Source organism: Muntiacus reevesi, chromosome 1 (assembly GCF_963930625.1).
Source record: "Muntiacus reevesi chromosome 1, mMunRee1.1, whole genome shotgun sequence".
In the NCBI taxonomy this organism is placed as follows: Eukaryota; Metazoa; Chordata; class Mammalia; order Artiodactyla; family Cervidae; genus Muntiacus; species Muntiacus reevesi.
This window is the reverse complement of record NC_089249.1, coordinates 63774572-63786108: the sequence shown is the minus strand read 5'-3', so window position 1 is coordinate 63786108 and position 11537 is coordinate 63774572.

The window sequence follows — 11537 nt, the reverse complement described above, 5'->3', positions numbered from 1 at the left end:
TCTCCTGCATTGTAGGCAGATTTTTTTTTTTTTTTTTTTTTACCAGCTGAGCCACCAGGGAAGCCCTTTGTTAGCAAAATAAGTGATAATTACCCCCAGAGAACTCTTAATCCTCTCTTCTTGGCCAGGCCCTTTCAAAGGAGTTCTAGACTTTAGGGCCCTGGTTGAATGAAAATTCTGTCCTTGCTTGAAGCATCTGGACTCATTTCTCTTCTTTTAATAGTTAACTAAAAATGTTTACATGTAGATTTAACTTAAAGATAGACACTAAAACAGTTTAACTTTGATTACCTCCTTTGAACTTCCTGCTATTTTATCCATTTTTAAATTTCTATCTTTCCTTTCCACTTTAAAATATGGTATTGACGTATTGTTTGTTTAGAATCACCTACATCTTTTGTTTCTACATTTCAGATCTGCTTTTGAAATCTTCTCCCTTCTTTCTTTTCTTTTTGTATTTATTTGTTTTTAATTTTTATTGGAGTATAATTGATTTACAATATTGTGTTTGTTGCAGCAAATTGCATCAGTTATACATATACATATACCTACTCTTTTTTTCAAGATCCTTTCCCATAGAGACCATTACAAAGTATTGAGTAGAGTTCCCTGTGCTATACAGTAGTTGTTACTTATTCGTTACCTATTTTATATATAGTAGTATGTATATGTCGGTCTCATCTCCCAGTTTATCCCTCTGCCCCTATATTCCCTGGTAACCATGAATTTGTTTTATGTATCTGTGACTCTACTTCTGTTTTGTAAATAAGTTCCTTTTCAAGATCCCACATATAAGCAATATCATATACCATTTGTCTCTCTCTGTCTTCATTCATTCATTATGACAATTTCTAGGTCCATCCATGTTGCTGTGAATGGCATTATTTCCTTCTTTTCTCTGACTGAGTAGCATTCTATGGTATATAGGTACTACATCTTCATTCATTCCTCTGTTGATGGACATTTTAATTGCTTCCATGACTTGGCTATTGGAAATGGTGCTGCAATGAATATTGGGGTGCATGCATCTTGTTGAATTATGGTATATACCTAGAAGTATGGTATATACCGGGTGTATACCTAGAAGTGGCATTTCTGGGTCATATGGTAGTTCCATTTTTACTTTTTTAAGGAAACTCCATACTGTTCTCCATAGTGGCTGTGAAAATTTTCATTCCCAATGATTGTGTAAGAGTCTTCTTCCTTCTTTCTGAAGAAAGTTTTCTTTAGTAATGGTCTATTGGTAGGATATTCTGTCAGTATGTCTTTGTTTAAAACAAAATCTTTACTTCATTCTTGTTCTTGAAAGATAATTTCACTAAGTATACAATTTTAAATCAATAGTTATTTTCTCTCAGTGAACTGAAGACATTATTCTATTGCCTTCTGGCTTTTGTTGTTGATTTGAGAAGGCAGTTACCAATCTAATTATCTTTCTTTCATAAATAACCAGCCTCTGGCTATTTTTAAGATTTTCTTGTTTCTAGTGTTTTTTGGCCTAATCAACATGTGACTGGTTGTGGATTTCTTTTACTTATTCACATTAGAATGTGTTGTGCTTCCTGAATCTGTGGGTTTTTCGTTAATTATGAGAAACTCTCAGGCATTAATATGTCATCTATTTCTTCTCCCCTTTAAACTTTCTTTTGAGAATTCTGATTGAATGTTTATTAGACCTTTTCATTCTATTCATATTGTTTAAATCTATCTATTGCATTTTTCATCTCTTTATCTTTCTGTGCTCTCTTCTGGGTAATTCTGTTAAGTTTATCTTCATTTCACTTTTTTCGGTTTAGTTTCCTCTAATCTCCTTCCTTTGAGTTTTAATTTTAAATAATAAATTTCTGTAAGGTGTTCATTTATAAAAATTCAACTTAGTTCTTTTTCAAATCAGTATGGTCATTGGCAATAGTATTTTGCTGTTACTGCTATACAATTTCCTCTTATTTCTTTGAATATATTAAATGTACTAATTTTATACTTTATCCCCAGTAATTCCAATATCTACAGTCTTCATGGGTCTGCTCATTCTCACTTGTGGTTTCTCATCTTCTTACATGTTTTGTAGTTTTTGGTTGCGAATTCATGTTTGGTAAAATGTCACATTATATTGATGCCAGTCAAGAAAAATATTTCTTGCTCCTTCTCTTTACCTGTCCTGTTCTCTCCATAGTAACTCCACATCTATATACATATACACAGTAGCCCTGGAGGATCCAGAAAGAATAAGTGATTGAGGGAAGAAGGAATGGAAGTGCTAAGTGGGAAAATCTAGAAAGCATATGCATTTCTCTCTAATGCAAACTTCTAAAGTAAAATGACCCTACAATAGGGGAGAGCAAGAAGTCTTAACTTTACAAATTGTCTGGTTTGATCTTTATAAAAGAATCATCGTTTGAATTATAGAACTAAAACTATTTGAGTGAGTTGAAGGTGAATAGAATGCCTGTATTATTCAAGAGTGACCAAAGAAAGTACGGATCTAGATTTCATTCATGAAGCAAGGAAGGGCTTGACCCATAGGATTAGAATTAGGCAGTTGTGGGGGAAAAAATCCACTATTTAATGTTTTAACCCTACTGATTTCCATTTGCTTAATGTAAGAGTCATATTTTAAAAAACAATTCTATTAATTTATTTAATTTATTTCTGGTTGTGCTGGATCTTCATTGCTTTGTGGGCTTTTCTCTAGCTGTGGTGAGCAGGAGCTAGTCTATACTTGCGGTGCACGGGCTTCTCTTGTTGAACTCGGGCTCTGGGTGCACAGGCTTTAGCAGTCGGGGCACATGGGCCTGGTTGCTCTGTAGCATGTGGGATCTTCCCGGATCAGGGATTAAATCCCTGTCTCCTGCCTGGGCAGGTGGATTCTTTACCCGTGAGCCACCAGAAAATCCCCCAAAGTTATATTTTTAAATACATTCAATTCAAGAAACAAAGAAGTAGGCTGATTTCAAGCTCTGAAAAAAATCTTGGCAGAGACATCCTAATAATACTCATCACACCTTTTAGGTGAGTTATATTTTCTGCAGAATTGGTCTTAAGCATTTCCTGAGTGTTTATCAGGTGGCCTGAAATGACTCACCAAATATGGCAGGAGGTGTAGAGGCGGCTAGCAAGTTGCTCAGAGAAGGGGAGCGAGTTAGCCTGACACGCCATCTAGTGGCACACGTCTAAAGGCGCGTCTCAGGTGCTAACTTTCCAGGACTCAAGGTAGAACTGATGCTTTTGAACTGTGGTGTTGGAGAAGACTCTTGAGAGTCCCTTGGACTGCAAGGAGATCCAACCAGTCCATCCTAAAGGAGATCAGTCCTGAGTGTTCATTGGAAGGACTGATGCTGAAGCTGAAACTCCAATACTTTGGCCACCTGATGCGAAGAACCAACTCGTTGGAAAAGACCCTGATGCTGGGAAAGATAGAAGGCGGGAGAAGAAGGGGACGACAGAGGACGAGATGGCTGGATGGCATCACTGACGCGATGGACATGAATTTGAGTAAGCTCCGGGAGTTAGTGATGGACAGGGAAGCCTGGCGTGCTGCAGTCCGTGGGGTCGCAAACAGTCGGACACGACTGAGTGGCTGAAGTGACTGTGCCTCACGTTGTCTGAGAGATGTATTCTTAAAACACCATGTATGAATTCACTTTTGGCAAATCACACTAAGTGCATTAGGAGTTATTTATGTAGAAGTGATGAGTCCTTGTGTATGTTCTGCAAGTTTAGATCTTGCCATGTTATATTTTCAGAGTGGACTTCTGTGGCTACAGAGTTATAGTGAAGTCAGTTTACCATTAGCAAGCAAAAATTATATCCTTGAACTGTGCAACCAAAGGATCTAAATAGTCTATTCCCTGGCTTTTGGCTGAAAAAAATTTGAATCAATATTTCTCTCTCTTTCTTCTTTGCTTGTTCACTTGCTCTTGCTCTCACTATTTTGCTGTCTCTAAAAAACAAGTGGAAAAAGTTCCATAGTCTCTTACATGAAAACACTTTTTTTAAAAAGCAATCCTTGCTCTCAAGACATGTTTTCTTGTATTTTATTTACATATTTTGTGAAGCAGCCTAGCACCAATGTTTTCTTGGCTTGTTTTGGTTTTTCATGAGATGTTCAGTCTCCAGTAGAGCAAAACCATAGAGAGAGAGATGCCAACTTCTATTTAGCACTGTTCTTATAAAAGCCCTTTGTTCAACTGAATGAATCTATTTATAATGGACATTACTGCCACTCCCTCCCCCCCTCCCCCATAACCTCTGTGGTCAGGCAACTGGCTTTTCTTATTCCATCATGCCAGGGAGACAGGCACTGAAGTTCTAGTTGAAGTTACTTTCCTTTTGCACAAGTGTTAGTAAAAAAATCTTCTGGTGGAAAATAACAGAAAGCTATCTCAGACTAGCTTAAGGGAAAAAAAGGAAGAGAGAGAGGCCATTTATCAGAAAGATCCTGGGATAGATCAAGGGATGGAAGAAGAGCTGTAGGAACTGTGGGTAAATCTGCGTTGTATGTATTCAGATTCTCTTTCCATCTATCACTCGCAACTATTTGACTTTTTATGTCTATATTTTTCCCATTGAGGACAGACCTTCTCTACAAGGCAGGAATATATCCAAAAGCAATTCAAGAGTTACAATTTTTCAGTTCATGTGGCCCCAGATAGATGAAGGGCCTTCCTTACGGGAAAGATCTGGGGAAAGGCTTGACTGAACCATTGTGAGTCATGTGCCCTTCTTTGAACTCATCCTGTGGCCGGAGAGACGGCAAGTCCATTCCAGAGAGACGGCAAGTCCATTTCGGAGAGACAGCGAGTCCATTTTTGATTAGAAAGTTGAGATTGGTGATGGACTGGGTCATGGGATAAGAAAATTTCTCCAAAGGAAAGAAGAAGGTGTTACTAACAGAAGTGGGAAAAAGGATGTGGGGCAGACAGGACACCAGAAGGACAGGCATCCACTCCCGCATCCTGAGAGTTTCTTCTATAGTCATGGAGCCCTGAAAACCCCTTGGGTGTAACATCCCTATGCAGGGCACTAGGGAGGCTGTTTTCTTTGCAATCCAGTGAAAATCCCGCCGGAGCCTTCCACATACTGGTGTATCTCCTTGGTTACCCTCTACTCATTCTAAATTCAGAAATCTGTCTCTGGGTCACTGCTTTAGTGAAGACTTTTCCTCTCTGTCCTGAGTTAGTTTAATATTCCCTCTTTATTCTCTCCTGCTTCCAGTGTTGTCCCCTAATAATTCACCTTTTTTGTTGTCAGAAATTCTAGCTGTATCAAGAGAAATACTTGATGTTGGGCAAAAATGCCTTCTCCTTTCCTTTCCTTTCCGCAGAGCTGGGAAATTCTAGTCTCTCTGTGCACTTTCATTCTTTTCTGTACCAGCAGGAAAGGAGAACTAACTGGATTACTGAGAATCCCTGAAGCTCACCACGCCACAATTTATGCACAAAGGTGAGTGTTCACGGACCACACGCACTTTTCTGGTCCCACTTCCTCTTCCATTTCCTCTTCTCAAGATGCCCAGCGCCTCTGAGCTTCCCTCCCTCGTGGGGGGCGGCACACGCGGGCAGAACCAGCACCAGGCGTCTCCACCTCAGACCACAGCTGTGTTCGCTCACATGTTCTCTCACATTTGTCCCTCAGAGCCCTCATTTGACTTCTACTCATCCTGTGTGCATGCATGTGGCCTCAGCCACAGGTGAACAGGGTCGTGCCTCTCCAGACCTCTAAGGCTGCTAAGACATTTGTTGATATTTGTACAGCTATAGAAAATTTACTGAAGTGTGTTGTCTATACAAACAACTTTAACATTATATTATGTAACTTTAAATATATCTTTTCAAAAAATTTATTGCTTCCAATATCTCACATCCATCTGACCATAGATTTGCTCTTCCTTTCCGTTTCAGCATTTGACACAGAAATTGAAACAGAATACTTACTGAACCAAGTGTTAACAGATTTAAAGCAGCAGGTTCTTGAGGGGAAAATCCATTTATTGAGAGCTGTTGCCTCAAGAAAAGTGAATGCCATGTCCAAGATCTCCCCATGAGGAGAACTTGGAGAGCACCCGTAGAGATTCTTCAGATTTAAATAAGTCCATTGAACAAAGGTAGATTTTCACAGTGATCCAAACTCTCATCAATCAGAGCAGGCCACGGGCATTTTCAAAAGGAAACCTCTTCTCCGGGTGTTTGAGGGCTCTTGTGTCTACTTTCAGTGCTTCAGAAGGAAAAATCTTCAAGAGCTGCCTAACAACTCTACATCACAGCAAATGTATCTCTCATTCCAAGAAACATCAACACTTGTTTTTCTCTCAAGGAAATTTGAAACAAACAAACAAAAAGTTTTAAATTCTTGACTTAAGGAGACCTGGGTTTGTTTTATATATATATACACATATATATGCATATATATACATACATACATATATACATATATATATATATATATATATAGCTGCCAAATGTTCCTCAGAGTATTAGAAAGAAAAAGGTCTACCCAAAGACTCTCACTGTAGGAACTGTAAAGGATGAAAAGGAGCCAGTCAACTCTGGCTTGGAGTAGAAGGCAGCCTGACAGTAGGCAGAGCTGACCGGCACAGAGGATGGGGCACTGGGCTGTGTGCCACCAACGGGTGGGTACCAGAGCCCCTGCATCCAGGCAAAAAAAAAAAAACAATCAGCCACACATAGTTCATCCAAAGGGAGAGTCCAAACACTCTCACACAAGCCATATTACACCTTGATAATGACCCTCAGTTACAAAAGTCCAGATATGCAAATATTTCCTAATCCAAAACCTAAAATAAATAGTTCAGTTAAAATCAAGATGCCCGGCAAGATCAAAGTCTGGCTTTGTCGCTCCCCGCTTAAAGCTTTTCTGGCTCTCCACAGTCTTCTCGGCACAAGGTCGAGTGCCTTGGAAAGTACAGGCTCTGTGACCCAGCCTCTTCCTGCCGTTGCAGCTTCACTGCCACTTTCTACTTGGACTTCTCTTTTTATTCTTTGCTGTGCTCTCATATGCAGAATCATTTGTAGGACTCAAATACACTGCGTTGCTTTGCATCTTTGTGCCTTTGTTGTAGAATGCCTTCTTCCTCCTCCTTGGGCACCTCCTTACACACATTTTAAGATTCATTTTGGTTGTCACATCCTCTAGGAATCCCTGCTCTCACCAGGCTGAGCTAACAGCCTCAGATCCAAGCTTCTCTGTCAGTGAAGCTGTCACTGCAATCAACATGAATTCAAAATGATTCCTTTTTGTGCCTGTCCACCCACTGAAATGCAAGTTTTTTGAAAGTATGCTTTTCCTGTCTCCTTCTAATCATGCTGGTATGTGGTACACAATAAATTTCCCAGTGTTAGTTGAACTAAACCAACCAGAGTGAGCTCATGTAATGATGTTCTGAAAGCTCTGAATACAGAAGGGCTGGAAAGCAGTTACTCTTATGCTGGTTGAATATGTGCAAACCTTTCCATACCCAGCTCACAGCTCGGCCAGGACAGATGATCTCGGTTACCTTGAGGCTTTCCTCATAGCCATATGCTAAAACAGAGGCTTGAAAACTTCTGAAAGGGACTTGCCAAGAAACTAGTCTCTTTCTCGGTGACATGTAAACCTAGAGATGTTTGGAAGGCAGGAGATGGGGATTGTGCTCACCTATAAGCCATGGGTGACAGGCCAAATATTTTGGAGGTAGAAACACCTGATGCTATATACTGACTGCCAACCTCAGCTTTTCACTCCAGTTGAGGATTTACATCCATGGAAGATTTTTCATGCTGCTGTGACTGAGACATGAAAGAAGCAGCCAGCCTCTAGGCCCCAAGATGTTTGTGTGTGTCTCTATCAGCGCCTAGCCCAGTCATTACTACCCCCAAGCTCATGAGAACCATGAGAGATCATAAGCTGTGTATCCAAGACAGAGACAGCAGGGTTGGACAACTCGAGAGGCCTGGAAGACATCCTGTCCAGGCTGTGCGGAAGATGAAGCCTGAGCTGCTAGAGAAATCTGCTCAGTCACTGACAGTCTCTAGGTCTGCCCCCTTCCTCTCCACCGTATCTGAGCCTCAGTTTCTTTTAGTTTAAAAGGCAACAAATCAGTGTCTTATGTTGAATATATCAGCGTTATGAGCACCCCTTAACCTCTTTCTCTTTCAATCTGCACCAAATTCTGAACAGTCAGCTCAGTGTCTGCAACTTGTGATATAAAACAAGGTGATGAGTGAGGCATTCCTTTGTGACTCAGATGGTAAAGAATCTGCCTGCAATGCAGGAGACTCAGGTTTGATTCCCGGGTCAGGAAGATCTGCTGGAGAAAGAAATGACAGCTCCCTCCAGTAATCTTGCCTGGAGAATTCTATGGACAGAGGAGCCTGGAAGGGTACAGCCCACGGGATTGCAAAGAGTCAGACGCAGCTGAGTGACTGATGCACACAATGAGTGAGGGCAGAACCCAGAGAACCCTGGCCTGGCATGGTGGATTCACATGGAATGAGCAGAGTGTGGGAGAAAAGACAGTAAAAGTAACAGTCAAGATGAGCTGGGAGATTTTGGAGAGGGGAGAAAGGGTTGTAGGTTATTAAAAGATATTGAATACAGTTCCCAGTGCTATACAGTAGACCCTTGCTGTTCATCTATTTTACATAGAGTAGTATATACCTGTTAATCCCAGACTTCTAATTTAACCCTTCACCTCCCTTCCTCTTTGGTGATTATAGTATTATTTTCTGTGTCACTGACTTTATTTGGATAACACAAATGTGCTATCTGAGACTGATGAGTCCAAGCAACCCTGGGAGAGGGTCAGAGAAGAAGATACAAAAGAAAGCTCTTGCTGGTCCTCTGTTCGTGTCTTAGAAACCCAGTTTTTTGAACTGGAGAATGATCATAAAAGATTCTAAAACTGTCTCTCTTTTGTGAGTCAAACGTCTGATATTTTCAGAAACCAGGCCTTGAATACAAAAAACAAACTGCCTGGGCCATAAGGGGCAAAAGCAGCCTTTGTTCAGGATGAGGGACATAAGGGAAGAGAACCAGCAAGAAAAATGTGATATCTTAAGTGGCACCTGCTATCCAGGGAGACTGATTCTGGGTTGGCAGCTCTTTTGCTTGTGATTCTTTGAATAAGAAGCTTTGAATAAGCTTTGAATAAGCAGCTTTGTTTAAAAGCTGCTCACCATTAGCTATGGATGAAGAAGAAGCTGTTTGAAGAAGTTCTTGGTTAACTTTTGTGATACTCCTGGAGCACCCAATGACTACAAGACTGATGTGGGTCAGGAGAAAGGGAGCAGGGTTTATGCCCAGTCATAGGTGTGACTGCCAAGAACCTAACAAACTCAGAGGACATGAAACACCCGGGCACTTGCCAATTAGCTTGCATCGGACACATGGAGTCTGAACTCCCGCTAGTCCTAGATTGTACATCCCCTCCCCCCCGCCCCACCACAAGCCATCAACTCCAATTGCTAAGGATAGAAGGTGGCCAAATAGATCAGACAAAGCTATGAAGCTTCAATTCTGATTTTCAATCTATTTTAGATGTCCTCCATCTATTTTTTTTTTTTCCTTTTCTTTTTTCTTTTTTTGGTCACATCACACAGCTTGCAGGATCTTAGTTCCCCAACCAGGGTTGAGTCTGGGCCACCACAGCAAAAGCACTGAGTCCTAACCAGTGCACTTCCAGGGAATTCCCTCCACCTATCACTTTATACAATTTCTTTATAAGATTTCTTTGGTGTATTGCCTTCAAAAAATCAGAGTTAATCATTACTACAAAGTATAATAAAGAAGGTAGGAAAGTAGAAAAGAAGCAATTTTTTTTTACATTCCCTTAGAGACAAACTGGGAGTTTTAACATAGGAGTAAAAATAGCTTAGCACTAACCACATCAACCCTAAAACAAAAGCCCTGCTTTTTCACCTGCTTTTTCTACCTGTGTTGATGGCCTCATCTGAGTCCTAGGAGCCGAGTCCTAGGAGATCATCACAGACTTCTCTCACTCTTCTACCCTAGCACAGGGGTGAAGTCCAGGTCCAGAGTCAGACTTCTGGGGTTCAAATCCCATTCTTGCTATTTTCTAACTCTTTGGATTTAGGCAAGCTATGAAGACCAACATCTTCCCTGAGCCAGATACCAGACTTATGCCTATGCAGTCCATGACTATAGGACTACAGGGACACTCACGGCACACTACTGACACCTCGTCCATCAAAACCCTCCAAGCTTTGTCATCGATGCTGCCAGCTTTGCTCTCCATAGATCACTTTTCACATGGAGGCTTCAAAAAATCTAGTCCAGTCATATGGGCCTCCTTTCATTTTCTTGAACCATCTTATTCTTGACTTTTCTTCATTTTTAATATCTCAGCTTGAATGCCTTTCTTTGGAGAAGTCTTCCCAGTCAGCTTGTCGACCTAATATCTTTCATGGAACATAGTATTACCTAATTAACTTGAGTATTTATTGGTTACTTCTTCATGGGGTCTCTTCTCCAGTAGGAGAGAATGTAAACCTCCATAGAATATAAGCTCCACGAGGACAGTAGTCCTACATTTTGTTCATCACTGGAGTCCAACACCTTTCTGGGAATTGTGTCCTGGGCAAATATTTGTTTAAAGAATTAATATAAAAACACTGAACCATAAGTGAGGTGAAGTGAAAGTTGCTCAATCATGTCCAACTCTTTGCGACCCCATGGACTGTATATTCCATGGCCAGAATACTGGAATGGGTAGCCTTTCCCTTCTCCAGGGGATCTTCCCAACCCAGGGATTGAACCCAGGTCTCCCACATTGCGGGCAAACTCTTTACCAGCTGAGCTACAAGGGAAGCCCAAGAATTGTGGAGTGTGTAGCCTGTCCCTACTCTAGGGGGATCTCCCCAACCCAGGAATCAAACCCAGGTCTCCTGCATTGCAGGTGGATTCTTTACCAACTGGTCTATCAGGGAAGCCCAGAACCATAAGGATGATGCTATTTAAAACACACACTTAATGATATTCCTTTTAATTGTCCTAGGGATAGAGCACTCAAGTAAAAGAACCAGAAAATATTAGCACTATTGTTAATGCAGATCTCATTTCATAGATGAGAAACCTGAGGCTTGTCTTTTTTGTAGCTAGCTGTCCAGAGCAGCTCAGCAGTAAAGAATCTACCTGCCAATGCAAGAGACATGGGTTCAGTCTCTGGATCAGGAAGACCCTCTGGAGAAGGAAATGGCTACCCACTTCAGTATTCTTGCCTGCAGAATTCCATGGACAGAGGAGCCTGGTGGGCTACAGTCTATGGGATTGCAAAAGAGTTAGACATGACTTAGTGACTAAATAACAACAGTCCAGAGCCACACAGCTTATTAGAGTCAATAGTGAATTGTTTTGTGGATTCCCTCAAAAATATACCTGTATTCTAAACCAGATCCTGTGAATGTAACTTTATTTGGAAAAATAATCTCTGTAGATGTAATGAAGTTAAGGGTCTCAGGATGACATTATCCTGAATTATCTGAGTAGGCTCTAAATCCAATGACAAGTGTAAGAGACAGAAG